This window comes from Sapajus apella, unplaced genomic scaffold (assembly GCF_009761245.1).
Source record: "Sapajus apella isolate SASKATOON/1434 unplaced genomic scaffold, GSC_monkey_1.0 scaffold141, whole genome shotgun sequence".
Classification (NCBI taxonomy): domain Eukaryota; kingdom Metazoa; phylum Chordata; class Mammalia; order Primates; family Cebidae; genus Sapajus; species Sapajus apella.
The window spans coordinates 1,508,606-1,533,909 of NW_022437081.1; the positions used below are offsets into that span (position 1 = coordinate 1,508,606).

Below are 25,304 nucleotides of genomic sequence, written 5' to 3' on the forward strand. Positions count from 1 at the left end.
ACCTTAAGAATGGTGTTGTTCTATTACTTTATTTGTGATACACTTTCGTAACATAACTTTAAGTTCATTTAATATATTGATGCATTCAGTCATTGATCTAAATTTAGACACAATGATAACTTGAATGTCTTTCTTTTATATGCACATGTATATTTTTTAGTGCTCAATTAGGAAGTTTGAGATTTAACTTCTCTTTTTTTCTTTGTCAAATTTTCTAGTATTATGAATTCCTTTGTTGTTATTCTTTTCTTACCTGGAACACTGGCTATCTTCATATTAAGGAGTCTCCACAAAGATATTATCAGATATAATCAGATGAGTTCTCCTGTAAGTAAAAATGCATATGTTTGATTCAGCAAATACTTAAGTGCCTCTTCTTCCCAGTTTTCATCCGTGTTATATCTCTATTTAGAGTATAGCACCTTGAATACAACACATTTTTTATGCCTAGTAATTTTCTGTTGTACCAAATCAGAAAGTACAGAGTTGAGTAAATTTTTTTTGAGACGGAGTTTCGCTCTTGTTACCCAGGCTGGAGTGCAATGGCGCGATCTCGGCTCACCGCAGCCTCCGCCTCCCGGGTTCAGGCAATTCTCCTGCCTCAGCCTCCTGAATAGCTGGGATTACAGGCACGCGCCACCATGCCCGGCTGATTTTTTGTATTTTTAGTAGAGACGGGGTTTCACCATGTTGGCCGGGATGGTCTGGATTGCCTGACCTTGTGATCCGCCCACCTTGGCCTCCCAAAGTGGTGTGATTACAGGTGTGAGCCACTGTGTCTGACCAGTTGTGTGTTTTATGTAATTAACACACTCTCTCTGATGCAAAACTTCGAGTAAGGGAGTGATTTATTTGTGTGGCAGGATCGTGTACCTTCCAGAGACCTGCTGAACTCATAATGAGCCATTGGTTTCCCGTTAGTCCACTTTTAAAGGAAAATTCCTTTTCAACTAACTTTCAGAGCTCTTGTAACTTGCTGTCATAGTAACTTGTATGTTTATTAGAGACTTTCTTATGTGTAGGAGGATGCCCAGCAGGAGTTTGGCTGGAAGATGATTCATACAGTTGTTTTCAGGCCCTCAAAGAGTGCAATGTTGTTGTCAGCCTTCCTGGGTCAGGGAATACAAGTTTTGTTTATGACCTTTATTACTTTAAATGAGTACACTCAGATATGTCTTAAAGATGAGTAGTAAGCTGCTAGCATATGTTGAACTTTGATCCCTTTGTACAAAATGACTTGGAAAATTATACCCTAAAGTTTGTGGAAATCTGTGTTTTGTAACGTTTACATTACTGTCTTCTCAAATTAAGGATATGAGTCTAAGTATCTGCCTATATCAAGCACCTTCCAAAGCTTCTTTAGTTCTGAATAGTTTACTGTAAACTCCAATACACGTATTCCTTGCTTTGCAAAATAAATGCATTCTTAAAATCAGTATGTGAGTAGAATCATATTTTAGGTGGGCTAAGGGAGTTCATGATTCAAAGGCTAGCATTTTGAAATGTTACAGCAAGCCTAAGTGCTGGTCTTTAAGTGTATAAATGGAATAGCATCTGTAGTGGGTTCACAATGGCTGATGAATCCTAGAGCCTTCATTTATAAACTAAAAATGGAGCTTGTCAGTTTTTGATAGCCAGAGTAGTGATTTTCGTAAACAAAGCCGCTGTAAAAAATGGCTCATTAAGTGTTTCAGATGTCAATGATAATTTCCAAAATCAGCTTTTAGGGTTATATTTTCCTGAGACCAAGTCTCACTTAGATTTTTTTATCCCTCACCTTGAATGAAAGGAAACAGAAGGAAATTTCTTTGCGAAAAAAAAGACTTGCTGTTTTTTAGTAGTGACTATTGAAGTGGGAAAGGGGAAAATATTTTGTTTTATTTTGAATTAGGCAGTGAAATTAAGGCTAATTCAACTTATGAAAACTTCCTTCCACTTACCTTGAATGGAGAATTAGACCTTTTCATTAACAAAAATTGTCAAGTGCTTAGCCAAGCAAATAACATTTGCTTGTAGCATCCCTTGCTTGTAGTACTTCCATTAGTTAATTTCCTTGTGTGCTGTTTCATATAATGTCTTAATAAGGTTATGCTTAATTTCTTATAAAGTCCTATGCACTGTTGAGACTATTATTGTTGATGGTTTTCTATTTCATTTTTTTGCCCTTAGGTCTGGCCTGCCTTGGTTTTCTTTCTCCTGGCCATGGAGGGGCTTTATGACCTGTGCCATTGTGTTATGGGTCCTTCTGGGAACCCCTGCCAGATACATGTCTGCTATAATGTATAAGAGTAAGCATTACAACTGTTATTATTCAAGGAAGTTGCTGTGTTAAATGTAGAAAATAAAAGACTGTAAAATAAAACATAAAAAAATTGCATGGGGTAATTTTAGCCTACCTATGAAAATGTAATTGTGACTTGGTTACTCTAAAGTATTTGTAAAGTGGACTAAGTCAAGTTGCCAAAGTAACTGTTCTGTTTTTTTTTTTTTTTTTTTTTACTTCCTGAGCATTTAGATGTGTTAAGTGGAAGACAAATGCTTTGCTGAAAGCACTATTATGTCCGTGGTTAGTATTGCATGCTCTCTTTTTCCTGTGTAATTATATGCTTCCCTATGCTTCATCTTGGGAAAAAAAAATCATAATGTACCTTAACAAAGAGTAGGCAGGACCCGAATGACCACTGTGCTTTCTGTAGTCGTAGCATCCCCTTTCTGTTGTATCTGCATTCTTTTAATTTTTTTGTACATCTTAAGCTTTAGCACGAAGAGATGATGATGGTGCTGCAGTATTCACATTTTTTTTTGACAGGGTTTCACTCTGTCACACAGGCTGGAGTGCAGTGACACAATCTGCAGCCTCTACCTTGCAGTATCAAATGATCCTCCCACCTTAGCCTCCTGAGTAGCTGGACGTGCACAACACCATACCCGGCTAATTTTTGTATTTTTAGTAGAGATGGGGTTTTGCCATGTTGACCAGGCTGGTCTCGAACTCTTGACCTCAGGTGATCCACCTGCCTTGGCCTCCCAAAGTGCTGGGATTATAAGCATGAGCCACCAAGCCCGGCTAGTATTCAATTTTGATATTTGTTTTTGAAGCAGATTTCATAAATGTTTATCTCAGTTATACATTTTGCATTCTATGTCATGCTAGAGTTGCAATTTATGCATGACACTTTGTTATTCTCCTCATTGCTGCCTTCAGTGATTATTTCTTCCTGTCTCACCTAGTTACTGCAGCGTCGTTAGTGACTGCAGTTTCAAGGTACGGTCATAGTCAAAGTGAGGGTGGGAGTGATGCTGTGCAGTGGCTGTGAGAGTAGCTTATCCAGTCCCCTAATTAAATAGATGCAGAATCTGTAGCCAAACTAAGGAACAACTTGTTCAGGGTCTCACATGAAGTCAGTAATAGGGCCAGGCTGTATGTAACTCAGTGTCCCCCCTCCTACACCGTATCCATCTCTCTTCCTGCGATACTTCACCGATAAAGTGCTGAATTGCTTAGGGTTTCATCTCCAAATTCCTTAATATGATTTTTTCTTAGTCAGCTTGGACTGCCATAACAAAACACCATAGCTGGAGTGGTTTAAAAACAGAGTGCTAGCATAGTTGTCATCTGGTCAGAGCCCTCTTCCTGGCTTGCAGTTGGCTGCCTTTATCCCTGTGTCCTCACATGGCAAGAACGGAGGACTGGGGGGAGATAGATAGAGACAGAGAGAGAGAGAGGGCGAGCCATCTTTAATTATAAGGACACTATCGCATCATAGGAACCTACTTAGGTCTCAAATGCCCATCTCTAAATATCATTACTTTGGAGGTTAAGGCTTCAACATATGAATTTGAGGGGTGGGGTGTGCACAATTCAGTCCGTAGCATGTTTCATTCATTCATAACAAGAAAAAATTATCTCCTTCATATGTTCTGAAGGACAGTCTTTTTGTTTTGTTTTATTTTGTTTTTAAGGAAGTAGTAATAAATTATATCTTTTCTTTTTTTGAAACAGAGTTTCACTTTTGTTGCTCAGGCTGGAGTGCAATAGTGCACTCTTGGCTCACTGCAACCTCTGCCTCCGAGGTTCAAGCGATTCTCCTGTCTCAGCTTCTTGAGTAGCTGGGATTACAGGTATGTGCCACCACACCTGGCTGATTTTTTTTTTTTTTTTTAATTTTTGGTAGAGACGAGGTTTCTCCATGTTGGTCAGGCTGGTCTCGAACTCCCGACCTCAGGTGATCCGTCTGCCTCGGCCTCCCAAGTGTTGAGATTACAGGCATGAGCCACTGCACCTGGCCAATGAATTATATCTTAATTGTTATGTGGTACTTAACTTACTATTTGTAACAAAATTTCCATGTCCTTGATGCTGGAAGTGTATCATAATAGGAAAAGAGGTCCTACACTGTAAGTTTTACAGAGTAAATTCAGTTACCTGGACATGATATACTGATTAGTGACAAAATGAGAGTAGGTGAATTCATAATGCTCTGTAACTGAGTATAACGCCATCAATGATGCAATTCAGTGATACATTCAGTAGACTGATAGTATTTTATCTACATATGGTTTCTTTCCCCGAAACTCCAGGGAAAGAAATAAGATCATTCAAAGATGAGTTAGCATATGTACAGAAAGAAAAGAAAGATCATTGATAAAACTGAGCATTACAAACTTGCATATTAAATACATATACCTCAGATTTTTATTTTTATTTATTTATTTATTTATTTATTTTTTAGAGACAGGTTCTCACTGTCACCCAGGCTGGAGGGCAGTAGCCCAATCATGCTCATTGTAGCCTCGACTATCTGGGCTCAAGAGATCCTCCCACCTCAACCTTTCAAGCAGCTGGGGCTACAGGTGTGCACCACCATGCCTGGCTCATTTTTTAAGGTTTTGTAGAGACAGGATCTTGCAGTGTTGTCCAGGCTGGTCTCGAACCAAGCCTCAAGGCCTCAAGTGCTCCTAGTGCCTTGGCCTTCCAAAGTACTGGGATTACAGGCGTGAGGTCATCATGCCCAGCCAGAATTTTTGGCTTACTTAAAATGAGCCTAATGTACCCCCCACCCCCAATCTTGTAGAGCCATCTGCTTTTTCTGTAACTTTTCAAGGGAATTAGAATGGGTGGTCTTTCCTGAGGTAAATTTTTAAATATATTTATGTAAGTAAATGATGTCCTTGACAATTTTTCAAACAGTTTTTGCTTCAAATTTAAGACTCAGATGAATCCATAACTGAATATGTTTGACAACAAAAGTCATTATACTGGATTGTAATACAAGGGACATCACATGCAAGAATCGATCAGTAAACCATCTACTACCCTCTGCATTATTTACTCAACATACTTATTGTGGTTTTTGGGGTTTTGTTTTGGTTTCAGTTTTACTATATTTAAAAAGCATAATGCAAGGCACTTTGGAGGAAAGAAATATAAATTGCCCCTGAAGCTTTGCTTTCAAATAATTTATAATCTAGCGAGTTTTTGGGGAAGGAGCAGGAGATAAGACATTTAAATTGGAATAATCCTATCTTACAGTAATTATGAAGAGTTTATCAGACAGTATGTTTAAAGCAATGTTGAGTTTCAGAGGAGGAAAAGGTAATTTCCACTTCGGGGCTCCTGGGAAGGCTTTGTGGAGGTAATGATGCTTAATTTATGATTTGAAAGATACTTAGAACTTGGCCACTTTTGTGCTCGATTCTATTCCCTTCCATTTCTTTCACAGCCTTGTTCAATTCATTACTGCTCCTTTCTTGCATATCTACCTTATCTCTCCACTGAGGCTCTTTTTTTCTGCTTATAAATATTTTCAGAGCTTCCCTTTCTGCCCCTTGGGCCCACCACTTAGGCTTTTTATTATTTTTTTGTAAATTAAAAAGTGATTATATATTTTATTTCTGAGATAATGTTGCAGTTTTCACATAATGCAAAGAACCACGCACAGACATGCTATTTAAATATATATATTTATTTCAAAAGTTCATGCGTTTTGGTATACAATGCTTTGAGTTTTGACAAATGCATAGAGTCATGTAAGCACCACCAGAATCCAGATGCAGAAAGATTCCATCAGTCTAAAACTTATGCTATCCCTTTGTAGTCAACCCCTTCCTAGCAGCTATGGATCTGTTCTCCACCCCTGGAGTTTTGCCTTTTTTAGTATGTCGTATAAATAAGCCATAGAGTGAATCATATAGAGCCCTTTGGATCTGGCTTATTTCACTTCTTACTTTTTATTACTGAGTAGTATTCCATTGTATGGGATGTGCCATAGTTTATGTATTCACCAGATGAAGAACATTTAGGTTATTCCAGTTTTTGGTGGTTATGAATAAATGTTGCCATAACTGCTGTAAAACATTCATAAAAAAGGTTGTTATGTGAACATGTTTTCATTTCTCTTGGGTAAATACTTAGGAGTAGAATTGCTAGGCCATATGAAAAGTATGCTTTACTTTATAAGAAACTGCCCAGGCTGAGGGTTTTGGCTCATGCCTGTAATCCCAGCACTTTGGGAGGCCAAAGTGGGTGGATCACCTGAGGTCAGGAGTTTGCGACCAGCCTGGCCATCTCTACTAAAAATACAAAAATTAGCTGAGTGTGGTGGTGGCTCATGTCTGTAATCCCAGCTAATCGGGAGGCTGAGGCAGGAGAATCCATTGAATCCAACAGGCAGAGGTTGCAGTGAACTGAGATTGTGCCACTGCACTCCAGCCTGGGTGTCAAGAGCAAAACTTCATCTCAAAAAAAAAAAAAAAAAAAGAAACTGCCCAATTGTTTTTCAAAGTCGTTGTTACCATTTTACATTTCTACCAGCAATGTATGAGAATGCTAGTTTTTTTCACAGCATTGTCAGCACTTGATATTGTCAGTTTTTTTTCTTTTATTCATTCTAATAGGTGTGTACTGGTATTTCATTGTGGTTTGAATTTGTATTTCTGTAATGACTAATGTTGTTTAAGATCTTTGAATGTTTTTATTTGCTATCGATGTCTCTTCTTTGGCCAAGTGTCTGTTCAGATCTTTTGCTTGTTTTTTAATTGGGTAGTTTGTTTTCTTATTGTTGAGTTTTGAGAGTTCTTTATGTATTTGGGACACAAGTCCTTTGTGAGATAGGTGATTTGCAAATATTTTCTCAGTGCTTATCTTCTTAATATCTTAAAAGGGTCTTTTGCAGAATGAAAGGACGTAACTTGGATGAGTCCTATTTATTATTTTTTTTCATTTATAGATATGCTTTTTGTATTGTATTTAAAAACTCTTTGCCTAATTCGAGATCACAAAATTTTCTTCTTTTTTCTTGTAAAAGATGCATAGTTTTATATTCCATGTCTAGTCCTGTGATCCATTTTGACTTAATTTTTGGGTATATGTGAGTTGTGGCTCGGAGATTTTTTTTATATAATTTTGTTTATGAATGCCCTATGGTTTCAGTACTAATTGTAGAAAGGACTGTTCTTTCTCCATTGAGTTACCTTTGCACCATTGTCAAAAATAATTGCCCATATATGTTGGACCAGTTTCTGGACTCTGTTCTGTTGCATTGATCTATGTGTCTATCATCTCACAAATATCGTACTGTCTTGATGACTGAATTTTTTTTTTTTTTTGAGACAGAATCTTGCTCTGTCACCCAGCTGTAGTGCAGTGTCATGATCTCAGCTCACTGCAACCTCCGCCTCCCAGATTCAAGTGATTCTCCTTTCTCAGGCTCCAGAGTAGCTGGAATTACAGGCACCTGTTACCACACCTGGCTAATTTTTGTATTTTTAGTAGAGATGGGGTTTCACCATGTTGGCCAGGCTGGTCTCAAACTCCTGACCTCAAGTGATCCACCTGCTTAGGCCTCCCAAAGGGCTGGGATTACAGGCGTGAGCCACTGCGCCCAGACTGATTACTGTATTTTTGTAACAAAATTTGAAATCAGGTGGTGTGAGTCCTCTAACTTTGTTGTTCTTTCTTTAAGATTGTTTTGGCCATTCTTGTTTATTTTTCTTTCCATATAAATTTTAGCATCAGCTTGTTAATATGTACACAAAGTCCTGCTGGGATTTTGATTATGATTGCATTGAATCTATAGATCAATTTGTAGACCATTGATAGCTTCACAATATGAAGTCTTCCAAAAGATGAATACAGTATTTCTCTCCATTTATTTAGGTCCTCTTTAGTGTCTTTCATCAACATTTTGTAGTTCCAGCACATATTTTGTTAGATTTATACCTATATATTTTTTCTTTCTTTCCATTCTTTTCTTTTTTTGCTGCTATAAGTAGTAGTATACAAAATGAATTCCAGTTATTCATTGCAGGCATATAGAAATAGAATTGATTTCAATAGATTGCCCTTGTATCCTCTCACCTTGCTAAACTCACTGATTTGTTCTAGAAGCTTTGCTGTAGCATTTGTGATTTTCTGTGTGTGCAATTATGTCAGCTGTGAATGGAGACTTGTATTTCTTCCTTTCCAACCTGGGTGCTTTTTTTGTTGATGTTGTCTTATAGCACTGGCTAGCCTTCCAATATGATATTGAAAAATGGTGAGAGTGGATATCTTTGCTTTGTTCCTGATCTCAGAGAGAAAGCATCTAGTCTTTTATGACTAAGTATGTTAGTTGAGGGTTTTTCATATATAAACTCCGTCAGGTTGAGGATGTTTCTTTCTACTCTTCCTTTGCTGAGAACTTTATAAGAAATAGACTTTGGATTTTGTCAGGTGCTTTTTCTGCATTTGTTGAGATGACCATATTTTTTTTTAGTTTATTAATATGGTGAATTACATTGATTTGATTTCTATTTTTGACCAGTCATGATTAATTTCAATGCTTGTTATCATTACATTTACAAGAAAACTCTAAAGTTAATATTACAAGAAGTGGTACTTGAGGTTATGTAACATAATATAAATACAAGTAAAATGCTCTGAGTAAGCTGGTCATGGTTTTTATTCTTTTTATATATGGCTATATTTGGTTTGCTAATACACATAGTCCCTGACTTATGATAGTTTGACTTACGATTTTTCGATTTTATGATGGTGTGAAAGCAATATGCTTACAGTAGAAATTGAACTTTGAGTTGTGAATTTTGATCTTTTCCTGGGCTAGCAATAAGCTGTATTATACACAACATGAGGGCAAGCAACAGACACTCTACAGTGTACAGTGTGGCTAGCATTTTTGGATGTTGTGTTTTGTGTTTTTGCATCCTGTTATGTCTACAAAATGCCCAGGCTAGTCTAAGCTAGGATGTTTAGGTTAGGTGTATTAGATGCATTTTCAACTTACAGTATTTTTGACTTACAGTGGGTTTACTGAGATGCAACACAGTTGTAAATCAAGGAGCATCTGTATTTGTTGGGAACTCCTGGACTGTCCTCTAAATTTCTCATTTTTTCTCTTGTAATTCTTATCTGTGTATTTTTGCTCTAGTTTCTAGATTTTGAATTTTTATATTGATTTTCATCATTATTACTGTTAGATTTCAGCATCCTATTGCCTTTTTTTTGTTTTCTCTTTTTGTTTGTTTGTTTGTTTGTTTGTTTGAGACAGTCTGGCCCCATCACCCAAAGTGGAGTGCAATGGCGCAATTTCCACTCACTGCAACCTCCACCTCCTCGGTTCAAGAGATTCTTGTGCCTCAGCCTCTGGAGTAGCTGGGATTACAGGCTTGTACCACCATGCCTGGCTAATTTTTTTGTATTTTTAATAGAGACAGGGTCTCACTATGTTGCCCGGGCTGGTCTTAATGTCTTGGTCTCCAGTGATCTGCCCACTGCAGCTTCCCAAAGTACTGGGATTACAGGTGTGAGCCACCGCACTGACCTTGTTTTCTTAATGTTCGTTTTAAAAAGCATCTTGTCAGTGTTCCATGAGTGCAGTATCATATTATACCTCTCTTAGGTTACTAACTATATGGATTTTTTTTTTCAATAAATAGTATCATTTTCTTCAGGCTGACTTTCCCTTTTTGTTTTCATTTCTATCTTTCATGCTACAGGATTTCCTCAAAGGTCTGGCAATGGCTGGTTATATGTACGCATATGATGAAAAGTGTAAGAACAAAATACTAAATGAATGTCATGAGACTTGGAGCCTCACTGTACCCTGATCTAGGCACACTATTTTTAGTGGACCCCCTTCTGTCAATATCTTTAGGGCTTAAGGCTTGGGATAGTAACTTTTCCAAGAGAAAACCTGGAAATCCTAATCTTCTGCCTAAAGGGTTAATGTCCAGCTGCCAGCATTCTGGGAGGTGTTTAGGGGAAAGGAACCAAGTGTCTTGACATGTACCATGTAGCTGCATATAGTACCCGAGCCCTTAATCATGTCTGATGTTCTCCAGCCCGGAGAATAAACCTCCAGATATCTGCTATAATTAGAGTGAGGAAGATGATAGATGTATCTACTTCTCAAAAAGCTTTCACAAAATTCTCTTCCATTAGTCACCCCACCCCACTTTACTCATAGAAATACCTGTTGCTGCCAGTTTCTGAGCTTTTTGTGGATTCTGTAGTGTAAATTGGGTTGCTTCTCAGCTTTCTCCACTGCCTGCAATAGTTTCTGGCTTCTATTTTCCCCCTGCTATCTGGTCTCCTGTTCTCCCTGTCTGTGAAGATTTAAAAAAAATACTTTTATAATTTTCCTGTGGTTTCAGAAGAAAGCAAGATTAAAGGTATGTGTATTCAGTCAGCCATTTTAGCCTATCATGCTCTATTTTCATGTTTATTTTTTCTCACCTATAATAATAAATTGTTGTTGTACAACATTTAGAGATACAGAAAAGCATAAAGATTAAAATAATCCCCTACAGTCCCATCTTTTTGAGTGAACTCATGTTGACCTTCTGTTATGTTTTTAGTCTTTTATTCTGTGCATGTAAATTATGATCACATAATGTATACAATTTTTCCAGCTTTACTTACCTAACGATGTGTTGTTCAAATGTTAAGTCTCAGTACTTTAGGTAATCATTGGAAATTCTCTGATATCATTTTTAACAATCATAGGTATTCTATTATATTGATAATAGTAATTCACCCTTATATAGTACTTAACTATATGCCAGATATTGTTCTAAATACTTCACAAATACCAACTCATTTAATCTTCCCATCAACACTACGAGGTAGATATTATTGTTATTATCCCATTTTGCAAACGAGGAAATAAAGCACACAGTAGTATAGTAACTTGCCCATGGCCACTCAGCTAGTAAATGGTAGAGTCAGAATTCAAATTTGGCGGGGCGTGGTGGCTCACACCTGTAATCCCAGCAGTTTGGTAGGCCGAGGCAGGTGGATCTGGGACTGAGCCAGGAAGTTTGAAACCAGCCTGGGAAACATGACAAAACACTGTCTTTACAAAAAATACAAAAAATTAGCTGGTATTCTCCTATAGTCCCAGCTACTTGAGAGGTGGAGGCAAGACAGTTGCTTGAGCCCAGAATGGGGAGGTTGCAGTGAGCTGAGACTGTGCCACTGCACTCCAGCCTGGGTGCCAGAGTGAGACTTTGTCTTAAATAAGTAAATAAGAATTCAAATGCACGTAATCTGGCTTGGGAGTCTGTTCTTTTAATCATGATACCAGACAATGCTTCTATACTTGTGCAATTATTTATTTTTTATGCATTGTTAGATAGTTTTGGTTGTTTGTATTTTATGTTAATTAGAGATTATGCTTAGACAAATGTCTTTTTGTGTCAGGTTTGGTACACTTCAGTTTATTTGCTATTGTCCTTGCACATCCTTTCATGTTCCTGTCCCATTTCTCTTTCTTTCCCAAACATCTCTCTTTATTTTTATGACCCATTCTTCTTAATGCTGGCAGTTTGGATCTCTCTTTTGAAAAGCATTCCTGAAAGTTGACAGATGACCTTTCTTCTTGTCAAATTCGTTGCATTCGTCCCTAGTCTCCTTGATCAGTCTGTAACATTTGACAGACTATTAGGTTCATTCATTTCTTTTTTTTTTAGATAGAGTTTCACTCTTGTTGCCCAGGCTGCAACAAGAGTGAAAGATCCCAATGGTGGGATCTTGCTCACTGCAGTGTAGGCCTCCTGGGTTCAAGTAATTCTCCTGCCTCAGCCTCCAAGTAGCTGGGATTAAAGGCATGTGCCACTATGCACAGCTAGTTTTGCATTTTTAGTAGAGATGGGGTTTCACCATGTTGGTCAGGCTGGTCTTGAACTCCTGACCTCAGGTGAGCCGCCTACCTCGGCCTCCCAAAGTGCTGGGATTATAGGCATGAGCCACCACACCTGGCCAACTACACTCATCTTTATGAAAAGTTCTCTCTCATGATTCTTGTCATTGTACTCTTCTAGTTCTTCCACTTCATTTTTTCTTCTCTTAACTCCCTTCTGTTATCCTCATGACCACTAAATGTGAACCTTCTTCGTAGTTACATCCTTGCCTCTTGGTTCTTCTCTTTCCTCTCTCTGCCATTTTTTCTCCTTCTCTTCTTCCTCCTTATTCCTTTCTCCTCTTCCCTTTTCCTTGATTTTTGCATGCTGTCTCCTTGAGTGATGGCATTCATTTTCATGATCATTTTCAAGTACTATGTCTTTAGAACTGCGTTTATTTATTTCTATTTATCAAACAAGTTCTTCTACATAAAGTTCTTATTTTTGTTGATATTATCACCACTGTTGTGGTCACATAGGCTGAAAACTGTATTCATTATTGGTTTTACCCTTACCCTTTACTCTTTCTTCTAAAACATTTGTATATCATTCACATATCATAAAATTAACTCCCCCACTTTCTTTAAAAACGGAGTCTCGCTCTATCACCCAGGCTGGAGTGCAGTGGCATGATCCCAGCTCACTGCAACCTCCATCTCTGGGGTTCAAGCGATTCTCCCACTTCAGCCTCCCGAGCAGCTGAGATTACAGGTGCATACTACCACACCCACCTAAGTTTTGTGTTTTTTGTAGAGATGGGGTTTCACCATGTTGGTCAGGCTGGTCTTGAAGTACTTACCTCAAATGGTCTGCCCACTTCAGCCTCCCAAAGTGCTGGGATTACACGTGTGAGCCCTGTTCCCAGTCCTAAATCTACGCTTTTAAAGCCTACAATTCAGTGGTTTTAGTATCACAAAGTTATGAAACTGTTACCACTATCTTAATTCCAGAACATTTCTTAGCCCTCAAAAGAAACCCTGTTTATGAGAACACACGGGCACAGGGAAAGGAACAATACACACTGGGGCCTGTTGGGGGCTGGGTGGGGGGAGGGAAAGCATTAGGAAAAATAGCTAATTCATGTGGGGTTTAATATCTAGGTGATGGGTTGATAGGTGCAGCAAATCACAATGACACGTTTACCTATGTAACAAACCTGCACATGTACCCTGGGACTTAACATAAAAATAATAAAAGAAATCCTGTTCTTATTAGCAGATACTCCCCATTCTCCCTTTCCCTTGGCTGTGAATTTACTAATCTATTTTTTGTCTCTATGGACGTGCCTATTCCAGGCACTTTATATAAATGAATCATAAAGTATGTAACATTTTGTGTCCAACTTCTTTCACTTAGAACAATGTTTTCAAAGTGCATTCATATTGTAGCATGTATCAGTACTTCATTCCTTTTTATGATTGAATAATATTCCTTTGTATGGATGTACCACTTTTTGTTTGATGGACATCTGGGCTATTTTTACCTTTTGAATATTTTGAATTATACTGCTATAAACACTTTTGTACAATGTTTTGAGTGGACATACGCTTTCAATTCTACTGCATGTATACCTAAGAGTGAAATCACTGGTTCATACGGTAACTTTATGTTTCATCCTGTTTTCAAACCTGGCTGCCCCACTTACATCCCTATCAGTAATGTATCAGGGCTCCAGTTAACGGTATTATTTACCTTGTGTGGTTGCTCCAAGGATTAAGCGGGATAATGTATGTCAAGCATTTAGAACAGTGCCTAACACAGAATAAGTACTTCATAAATGGTAGCTGTGGTTGTTAGTTACTATTTTCTTTTACCATCATGCTTTTGCTCATGATGTTCCATCTATTTGTAGTTTCAGTTTTTGTTTTGTTTTTGAGACAGAGTCTCACTCTGTCACCCAGGCTGGAGTGCAGTGGCACGATCTCGGCTCACTGCAACCTCCACCTCCTGGGTTCAGACAATTCTCATGCCTCAGCCTTCCAAGTAGCTGGGATTACAGGTGGTCGCCATGACACCCGGCTAATTTTTGTACTTTTAGTAGAAATGGGGTTTCACCATGTTGACCAGGCTGGTATCAAATTTCTGACCTCAAGCGATCCGCCCACTTTGGCCTCTCAAGGTGCTGGGATTATAGGTGTAAGCCGCTGCGCCCAACCTATTTGTAATTTCTTCTTTCCAGTTGCCCTATGATAACTTTTTATTCACTCTCAAATACCACCACTTCCATGCTCTTAACTTGTGCAATGCCGATTATTACTATTACAACACTTATCACCATCTTCCTTAGATTGTAGTTATTTGTGATATGTTTTATCTCTCATTCTATATTTTAAAGCTCACGAGGGTGAATACTATGTCTTTTTCATCTCAGCATTTTTCATGGTGTGTAATTCAGTGCCTTATACATGCAGTATGTGCTCAGTAAATGTTTACTGTATCATTGAATAATGTGAATAATTTAAAAATGCAAAACAAATTGAGTTTCCTGGTTCTGTTAGTAGATCTGAATGCAATTTTAAAGCAATAAACCAAGCATGATACAAAGGATGTACTTCCCGTAAGTGGTTTATGGGCTTTCTCAGTTGAATAGGAGAGAGAGTCATAAGACAGTGGGATTCTTATTTCTCAAAATGAGGTAGATTGAAAGAGCATTTCAGTGCATCACAGCATATAAATGGTTTTGGATTTATTAGGTTGGTGCAAAAGTAATTGTGGCTTTTGCAATTCCTTTCAGCTGCAAAATCGCAATTACTTTTGTACCAACCAATAGATGGAGAAGCGATTAGAATAATGAACATATATATTCCTTAAAAGAATGTGAAGACAATAAAGTTTATGAAACGATGTCCTTTTCCTCCATGTAACTCCCAAAATGGTAGGTAGGGAAGGGAAGAGGCAGCAGAGTTTGATGGGTATGCACCCAAACTTTAAAATAGGAAGAAGAAAGTTTGAATTTCAGCGCTCAGTATTAGGTGAGTGACTTTGGGAATGCTCTATAACCTTTCTGATTATCCATTTCCTTGCCTGTAATGCCTGTGTCACAGAGACGTTTAGAGAAGTAAATGAACTAATGGATTGTGAAATTGTTTTGTGAGTTACAAAGCATTTCTGGTCACTCTTTTCTTCTGGGTTCTTACTGCTCTGTGTTCATCATTCTGCTATAGCAATTCCCATGTTGTATTGTAATTTATTTGTTTATATCTGTCTTCCACTAGATTAAGATTTTTTCAGAGCTAAGATTTTTGTTTTATTTATCTTTGGACACCAGGGCCTAACACACTGGTACTCAATAAATGTTTGATGAATGTGTGAATAAATGTTTCAGGTTGGAGATGGACTCAGGTGACCTATTAAGTTTCCTTCTACTTTTGCTGTTTAAGATTTCATGAAAATGTCTAAAATAATTAGAGATTGACATAGGAAGAAATATTTAGAATGTAAAAACATGAAATTGGAGGACAGTTCCAGATTTGTTAAATACATATTAACATTCTAGAGTGTACTTTCAAAAGGGAAATTGTTGAGACGGGTTAATTGAGTTTATATATAAAAAGGGAGGTTATGATTTGTCAAGTGAGAAGTAATTTTTCTGGCCAAGGAATGATAACAGCTGAAATGAATCTCTCAAAAGCTAGGAAATTTGGCAGGGGAACATTGTGGCTAAACAAATTCATTAGAGCAGAAAGGTATTAAAAACATTTTGAGAAGTGGAGTTAAATCATGGAAAACCAGGCTTCCTTACTAAGAAGCCAGAAACTGATGGGACATAAGGTAGAGGTTTTGTTTTGTTTAAAAGAACTTTAAGCTATATCTCCAACAGGAGCAAAGTATGAGCGTTTAGAGAGCAGAATAGGTATACCTACTGAAAAGTTGTTAGTAGACAGAAGAAATTGTAAACACAAGGGGGAAAGGTGAAATAGAAATAGTAAAATGAAAGAAGAAATAACTGAAGTTGATTGAGTAAAGACCAAATTACTTGTAATGAGAGATGAAAAAGCATCCAAAACAATGATCCTAAATAAGAAATTGAGAAGAGATGACAAATGTGATGGCAGAATTAAAATGATAGACTTGGAATGGACATTGGGAGAACTTATAACTGAAGAGCTAAACCAGAGATTCCCTGAACAGTTGACCTGAAAGGCTAAACTGGTAATATCATAGAGTGGCTATTAACACATTCCCTCTGTCTCGTCTCTGACAAAATGTCCAGGAGGGGAGAAGACAGATGTAGTTGTTAGAGTGGGTTCAGGGATAATTTTCTCATCAAAGAGGCTTTTTTTTTTGAGACAGGTTCTCTCTCTGTTGCCCAGATTGGAGTGCAGTTGTGCAATCTTGGCTCACTGCAACCTCTGCCTCCTGGGTTCAAGTGATTCTCTAGCCTCAGCCTCCCAAGTAGCTGGGATTACAGGCATGCACCACCACTGCTGGCTAATTTTTGTATTTTTAGTAGAGATGGAGTTTTACCATGTTGGCCAGGCTGGTCTCGAATGCCTGACTTCATGTGATCTGCCCACCTTGGCTCCCTAAATTCTGGGATTATAGGCATGAGCTACTGTGCCTAGGAAGAAATATTTAGAATGTAAAAACAGGAAGAAATATTTAGAATGTAAAAACAGAAGAATATTTAGAATGTAAAAACAGGAAGTTGGAGGACAGTTACAGATTTGTTACACATACGTTAACATTCTAGAGTTATCATCCCAGAGGCCTCATCGTAGAGGCTTTGTCATAGCATAGTGGAATGAGAAAAAGCTTGCACTTAAAAAATCAGACACACCTGACTTAGAATCCCAGATGCCCATCGACGATAGACTGGATAGGGAAAATGTGGCACATATACACATGGAATATTATGCAACCATCAAAAACGATGAGTTTGTGTCCTTCGTAGGGACATGGATGAACCTGGAAACCATCATTCTCAGCAAACTGACAGAAGAGCAGAAGATCAAACACCACATGTTCTCACTCATAGGCGGGTGTTGAACAATGAGAACACATGGACACAGGGAGGGGAGCACTACACACTGGGGTCAGTTGGGGGGAAATAGGGGAGGGACGGTGGGGGGTGGGGAGCTGGGGAGAGATAGCAAGGGGAGACATGCCAGATGTAGGTGATGGGGAGGAAGGCAGCAAATCACACTGTCACGTGTGTACCTATGCAACAATCTTGCATGTTCTTCACATGTACCCCAAAACCTAAAATGCAATAAAATAAATAAATGGGAAAAAAAAGAACCCCAGCTCTGCCTCTTTTAGTGGTTTGACCTTGAGCAAAGTACTTAATATCCCTAAAAGACATTAATAAGAAACCCTGTCTCCTTTGGCAACTCCTGTTTTTCAGATGTCTGGGTTGTTCATCTAATTTTCTCATAATTTTTTGCCTGTTTTCCATTTTTTTAAAAATGGTGCTTTCTAAGAAATTTTAATCACCTCTATCTTGCAACTCTTTTATTGAGGTTTTAATTCCTCTTGTCATATTTTTAATTCCCAAGAGCTCTTTTGTTTCCTCAATAGTCTTTAAAATTTCTTTTTCTTGTTTTATGGTCGCAATATTGCCTCTAATCTCTCCGAGGATGTCAATGATAGATTTTCTTTTTAAAGCTTTCCTTCTGAACTTCAGGGATCTTTCCCAAAAGAACAGACCTCCAGTATTCTGTTGGTGTTGGGGAAGGGAAATTATTTAGCCCTGCAGAATAGGGCAAGGAATCTGCAAGTCAGCTTCTTAGGCTGACTTTCAAGCAGTCCTTCTGGTTATTACCTCTCCTTTGTGCCTACTTACAGGGGTACCTGGTACTACAAATTCCTGAGCCCTTTTGGAATTCTTTGGTATAAATGGACTTGCATTTCAGCTTTCCCTACTGATGACTTGGGATGCAGATTTCTTACTTCTGCTAATTCGGTTAGTATTTGTTCAGTTGCTATCCAGTTTCCAAAATTTGTTGCTAATATCTTCTCTCCTCTATTCTTCTACCTTGTGTTTTTATGTCTTTTTAGAATTCCTTTATTGTAATTTTATGAGGGTTTTGAGGAAGGAGCAGAGCTAAATGTGTAAGTTAAATCTGCCACCTTTAAGCAAAAGTCTCCTAATTCTTTTTTTCCAATTATTTTATTTTATATTCGGGGGTACATGTGCACATTTGTTGCATAAGTATTCTTAACTCTTCATCTCTTTTATATCCATCTCTTTTCATTTTAACTATCACCACATTATACAACTTCTTACCACTTCCTGTCTGGGCTCCTTTCCTCTATCATCTCATCCCTCAGGTCTGTTTTCCACAATATTGTGGATTCGTCTTCCCAAACAACTGCACGGTGTATCACAGTTTTGATTGTAAAAACTCTTCTGTTGCTTCCTAATGCCAAAAGGAGAAAATCAAAGCCTTCCACAGTCTAACCTCTGTCTACTGTTTCAACCTCATCTTTTAGGCTTTCCAAAACACTCATATCCATATCCACACCCATCCCCACTTGTAGCTTTGGTCAAACTTGCCTGGTGTACCAGACAAGTAGGGACACAGCAGCTAGGCTTGCCTGGTGATGTATCCAGTAGACTTATAAGTTGGCCTGTTGATTTGAACAACCAATTTAAAATTCCTTAAGTGAAAACCTGTCTAACTTGAAGGCATCTTATAGCCCCTTTCAGCCTAGGATTTGAAAATCTGTTTACTATATATGCTATTTTTTGATTGTGTTCACTATGTAGTATATTGATTTTTTTCCATGGTCTATTACTTCATACCTTACTTACTTTCTGCTAGATTCTGAAGGTGCAAAAGATGAGTAGGATATGAAAATTGCATCTGATAAGAAACCTCTTTCTTCTTTCATAAATGGTATCAAGTTTAAGCCCTAGCTCAATGACTGGATTTACACACTGTGATTTAATATTCTTCTCGGATTTAACATTGTAATTTATTATATCCTTCTTACATGCCTGGATATTCAAAGGCATGATGGCTCATGCCCACTGCTCCAGTGTTTTGAGAAGATGAGATAGGAGGATCACTTGAGCCCAGGAATTTGAGAATAGCCTGGGCAAAGTAGTGAGACTTTCTCTCTGCAAAAAATGTTAGCCAGTCCTGGTGGCACACACCTATAGTCCTAGCTACTCAGGAGGCTTTGGTGGGATGATTGCTTAAGTCCAGGAGGTTGAAGCTACAAGTAAGCTATGATTGTGCTGCTGCCCTCCAGCCTGGGTGACAGAGCAAGATACTGCTTAAAGAAAAGTTATGTTTGAGCCAGGCGCGGTGGCTCATGCCTGTAATCCCAGCACTTTGGGAGGCTGACGTGGGTGGATCACCTGAGGTCAGGGGTTCAAGACCAGCCTGACCAATATGGTAAAACCCTGTCTTTAAAAAAAAGAAAAGAAAAGAAAAGTTATGTTTATAACATTTTCCTGAAAGCATATTGTTTTCTTTTGTTGTACACATTTTTTTTTTTTTTTTTTTTTTTTGAGACTGAGTCTCACTCTGTTACCCAGGCTGGAGTGCAGTGGTGAGATATTGCCTTACTGCAACCTCTGCCTCCTAAGTTCAAGCTCCTGCCTCAGCCTCCCGAGTAGCTGGGACCACAGGCGTATGCCACCATGCTCGACTAATTTTTGTATTTTTAGTGGAGATGGGGTTTCACCATATTGGCCAGGCTGGTCTCGAACTCCTGATCTCGTGATCCACCCACCTCGGCCTCCCAAAGTGCTGGGATTACAGGCGTGAGCCACCACGCCCAGCTGTTGTACACATTTTTAAACTTTTAATTTAAATGGGCATACAATAATTGTACATATTCTTGGGGTACATAGTGATGTTTCAATGCATATAATATACAGTGATCAAATCAGGGTAATTAGCATATCCATCGTCTCAAAATTTATTATTTCTTTGTGTTGAGAACGTTCAATATCTTCTTTCTAGCTAACTATTTGAAACTATATAGCATATTAATATTAATTGTTGTCATCCTACAGTGTTATATATAGAATGCTGGAACTTATTTTTCTTATTTAGCAGTAATTTTGTGCCCTTTAAAAAATCTTTCCCTACCCCCTGTTTTCTAATGACTTTTTTCTCCCTTCAGAATTGTCTTTGCTGACCTCTTCCTTGTGAATGAAATTCTCTGGATGGAAGAGAATTTTTTTTCTACTCTGCTAGATATCTTTACAATTTGGTTTGGAATTTCAGTACCACTAACATTTTTTGGTGCATATTTTGGAAACAAGGAAAAGGTAAACTTTTTTTTGTTTTGTATTTGAGATGTTTTCACTCTTATTGACCAGGCTGGAGTGCAATGGCACAACCTTGGCTTACCGCAACCTCTGCCTCCCGGGTTCAAGTGATTCTCCTGCCTCAGCCTCCTAAAGTGCTGGGATTACAGGCGTGAGTCACCGTGCATGGCAGGTAAGTTTTTAAAATACTGCTTTTTTAAAAAATAAAATACTGTAAACTTTTAAAATATTGCTTTTGGCCACTGAGCCATGGCTGAAATAATACTTCAGTGTATATATTACACGTGAAATACAAAAAGTCCCACTGGAGAAAACTACAGATGATAACCATTTTGGACTAAAAGATATTCAAAAAAATTAAGTGAAGGTCAGTAACACTTTCAACGACATTAATGCATTTCCTACATTATCAATTGTTGATATTTCCTTTTACCTCTGATGGCCCAAATTAAAAGGACATATTGTAGAAAGGCTGACATCAGCCTACTCAGGAAAGTGATAGGGTTATAAAATGGGAGAAGAAAATCAAGATGTAGTCCAAGAAATGGGGCTATTCAGTTTATAGATTTGAAGTTAGTCTATTCCACACATAGGAAAAAGGTGTAGGATACCAAAAAGACTCAATGAGGCCACACAGACAAAAAACTGTTCAAAGATATAGCATAGATTGCAGGGGAGACATCAGAAAAGGCAAAATGGGAGGTGGAGTTCCACAGAGAGCAACAAAAAGAAAATTTTTTGAAAACAAACTATTGATGCATTCTGACTACTTGGTGATCCAAGACAGCCAAATAGGAACAGCTCTGGATTGCAGTTCCCAGTGAAAATGCAGAGGGTGAGTGATCACTCCATTTCCAAATGAATTTTTACTGCCCACGGACCAGGAGATTCCTGGGCAGAAAAGCACCACGAGTCTCCAGTGCGGCTGTTTCAGCCGGCGCAATGGGTTTCTGCACAAAAACTCACACAAACCCGGGTGCAGTTTCAACTGGCAACTGGAACGCCTGGGAGACGGAGTCGCCTGTTCAACTCAAAAAAAGGGGACTGAAACAGGGAGCCAGGTGATCTCGTTCAGTGGGTCCCATCCCCACAAAGACCAGCAATCTGAAATGCTCTGGATTGAGAGTTTCACAGCAAGCACAGCTGGACCTGGGACGGTCCAGCTCTATGGGGGGAAGGGCGTCCGCCATTACGGAGGCAATCCACCACTACCGAGGGAGTCTGCCACTACTGAGGCAGTCCGCCATTACTGAGGCAGTTCTAACTATACCCCTATAAACAAAACTGCAAGGAAGTTCACATAGCAGCTGGGCAGAGCCCATGGCAGCTCAGCAATGCCTCTGCTGGCAGACTGTGACTAGGCTACCTCCTCACTGGGCAGGGCATCTCTGAAAAAAGGCAGCAGCACATCAGGAACTTATAAATAAAGACCCACCTTCCCAGGACAGAGCACCCGGGAAAAAAGGTGGCTATGAGTTCAATTGCAGCAGACTTAAACGTACTTGCCTAGCAGCTCTGAATGGAACAACAGAGCTCACAGCCCAGCACTTAAACACCTATAAGGACAGACTGTCTCCTCAAGCAGCTCCCCAACCCCTGTATAAGCAAAGAGTCACCTCATAAAGGAGAGCTCAGGCTGCCATCTGGCGGGTATCCTTCTGGGACAAAGATAACAGAAGAAGAAACTAGCAGCAACCCTTACTGTTCTGCAGCCGCTGCAGGTGATCCCTAGGCAAGCAGGGTCTGGAGTGGACCTCCAGAAGTCCTACAGCAGGGGAGCCTGACTGTTAGAAGGAAAGCTAAAAAACAGAAAGAAATAACCTCATCAGCAACAAAAAGGACATCCACTCAGAGACCCCATTTGAAAGTCACCAACCACAAAAACCACAGGTAGATAAATCCACAAAGATGGGAAGAAACCAGTGCAAAGAAGATGAAATGCTAATGAGAATAAACAGCTTAGAGAGGAATATAAATGAATTGATGGAGCTGAAAAACACAACACGAGAACTTCGTGAAGCATACACAAGTTTCAATAGCCAAATCGACCAAGCAGAAGAAAGGATATCAGAGATTGAAAATCAACTCAATGAAATAAAATGAGAAGGCAAGTTTAGAGAAAAAAGAGTAAAAAGAAATGAACAAAGCCTCCAAGAAATATGGGGTTATGTGAAAAAACCTTATCTACATCTGATAGATGTACCTGAATGTGATGGAGAGAATGAATCCAAGCTGGAAAACACTCTGCAGGATATTATCCAGGAGAACTTCCCCAACCTAGCAAGGCAGGCCAACATTCAAGTCCAGGAAATACAGAGAACACCACAAAGATACTCCTCAAGAAGAGCAACCCCAAGGCACATAATCATCAGATTCACCAGGGTTGAAATGAAGGAAAAAATGCTAAGAGGAGCCAGAGAGAAAGGTCGGGTTACCCACAAAGGGAAGCCCATCAGACTCACAGAGGATCTCTCAGCAGAAACCCTACAAGCCAGAAGAGAGTGGGGGCCAATATTCAACATCCTTAAAGAAAGGAAATTTCAGCCGGGCGCGGTGGCTCAAGCCTGTAATCCCAGCACTTTGGGAGGCCGAGGCGGGTGGATCACGAGGTCAAGAGATCGAGACCATCCTGGTCAACATGGTGAAACCCCGTCTCTACTAAAAATACAAAACATTAGCTGGGCATGGTGGCGTGTGCCTGTAGTCCCAGCTACTCAGGAGGCTGAGGCAGGAGAATTGCCTGAACCCAGGAGGCGGAGGTTGCGGTGAGCCAAGATTGCGCCATTGCACTCCAGCCTGGGTAACATGAGTGAAACTCCGTCTCAAAAAAAAAAAAAAAAATCTTTTATGAACAAGCAATTGCTCAGAGATTTCATCACCACCTGGCCTGCTTTACAAGAGCTCCTGAAAGAAGCACTAAACATAGAAAGGAACAACCAGTACCAGCCATTCCAAAATGTACCAAGTGGTAAAGAGCACAGACACAATGAAGAAACTGCGTCAACTAATGGGCAAAACAACCAGCTAGCACCAAAATGGCAGTATCAAAATCACACATAACAATATTAACCTTAAATGTAAATGGGCTAAATGCCTCAATCAAAAGACACAGACTGGCAAATTGGATAAAAAGCCAAAACCCATTGGTGTGCTGTATCCAGGAAACCCATCTCACATGCAAGGATACACATAAGCTAAAAATAAAGGGGTGGGGGAAGATTTACCAAGCAAAAGGAGAGCAAAAAAAAAAGCAGGAGTTGCAATTCTCATCTCTGATAAAATAGACTTTAAAGCCACAAAAATCAAAAGAGGCAAAGAAGAGCATTACAAAATGTTAAAAAGATCAATGCAACAAGAAAAGCTAACGATCCTAAATATGTATGCACCCAATACAGGAGCTCCTGGTTACATAAAGCAAGTTCTTAATGACCTACAAGAGACTTAGACTCCCACACAATAATAGTTGGAGACTTGAACACTCCACTGTCAATATTAGACAGATCAATGAGACAGAATATTAACAAGGATATCCAGGACTTGAACTCAGACCTGGACCAAGCAAACCTAATAGACATTTACAGAACTCTCCACCCCAAATCTGCAGAATACACATTCTTCTCAGCATCACATCATACCTACTCTAAAATTGACCATATAATCGGAAGTAAATCACTCCTCAGCAAATGCAAAAGAACGGAAATCATAACAAACAGTCTCTCAGACCACAGTGCAATCAAGTTAGAACTCAGAATGCAGAAACTAACTCAGAACTGCACAACATCATGGAAACTGAAAAACTGGTTCTTGAATGTTGACTGGATAAACAATGAAATGAAGGCAGAAATAAAAATGTTCTCCGAAAAACCAACGAGAACAAAAACACAATGTACCAGAATCTCTGGGACACATTTAAAGCAGTGTTTAGAGGAAAATTTATAGCAATAAATGCCCACATGAGAAGCAAGGAAATATCTAAAATTGACACCCTATCATCAAAATTGAAAGATGGGGATGGAGGCAGCAAACTGCATTGCCATGTATGTACCTATGCAACAATCCTACATATTCTTTACATGTACCCCAGAGCCTAAAATGCAATTATATATGTATATATAAAATCTCATGTAAAATATATACCAGTGTATGAGAATGAGGGATGAGGGTTGAAGAGAAGCATCTCTATAGATAATAACACATTGCTTCAAGACCAGCCTGGCCAACATGTTGAAACCCCATCTCTACTAAAAATACAAAAATTAGCTGGGCATGGTGGTGCACACTTGTAGTCCCAGCTACTCAAGAGGCTGAGACGTGAGAATTGCTTGAACCCAGGAGGCAAGTGGAGGTTGCAGTGAACTGAGATCGCACCACTGCACTCCAGCCTGGGTAACATAGTGAGATCCTGTCTCAAAAAAAATAAAAACAAAAACAAAATAAGCACATTGCTTTTCACTGAAATAAAATTTAATTGTCTAAAGAACCTTTTAGTTTTCATTTTAAAACAACATCTGGAAAATATGGTTACTATAATCTATTTTTCAGCTTTTTTTTTTCTTTTGTTTTGAGATGGGGTCTTGCTCTGTCACCCAAGCTGAAGTGCAGTGGCACAATCTCAGCTCACTGCAACCTCCACCTCCTGGGTTCAAGCGATTCTCATGCCTCAGCTTCCCAAGCAGCTGGGATTACAGTCATTCACCACCATGTCCAGGCAATGTTTGTATTTTTGGTAGAGATGGGGTTTCACCATGATGGCGAGGCTACTCTCAAACTCCTGATCTCAAGTGATACACCTGCTTCAGCCTCCCAAAGTGCTGTGATTATAGGCCTGTGCCACCACACCCAGCCAAAAAAAGTAAATCTTTAAAAATATTTCCATCAAAAGGTACCTTTTAAA

The 25,304-nt window shown here is 39.0% G+C and overlaps 1 long non-coding RNA gene across 1 annotated transcript in view; it reads left to right on the plus strand.

Moving 5' to 3' along the window:
* The first annotated feature begins 710 nt into the window (after nucleotides 1-710).
* Nucleotides 711-25,304, plus strand: part of LOC116540543 — a 52,640-nt gene continuing 28,046 nt past the window's right edge. The window contains exons 1-2 of the long non-coding RNA XR_004264488.1: nucleotides 711-2,288; nucleotides 20,263-20,410. This is a non-coding gene — a long non-coding RNA (uncharacterized LOC116540543). The remainder of the gene's footprint in view (nucleotides 2,289-20,262; nucleotides 20,411-25,304) is intronic.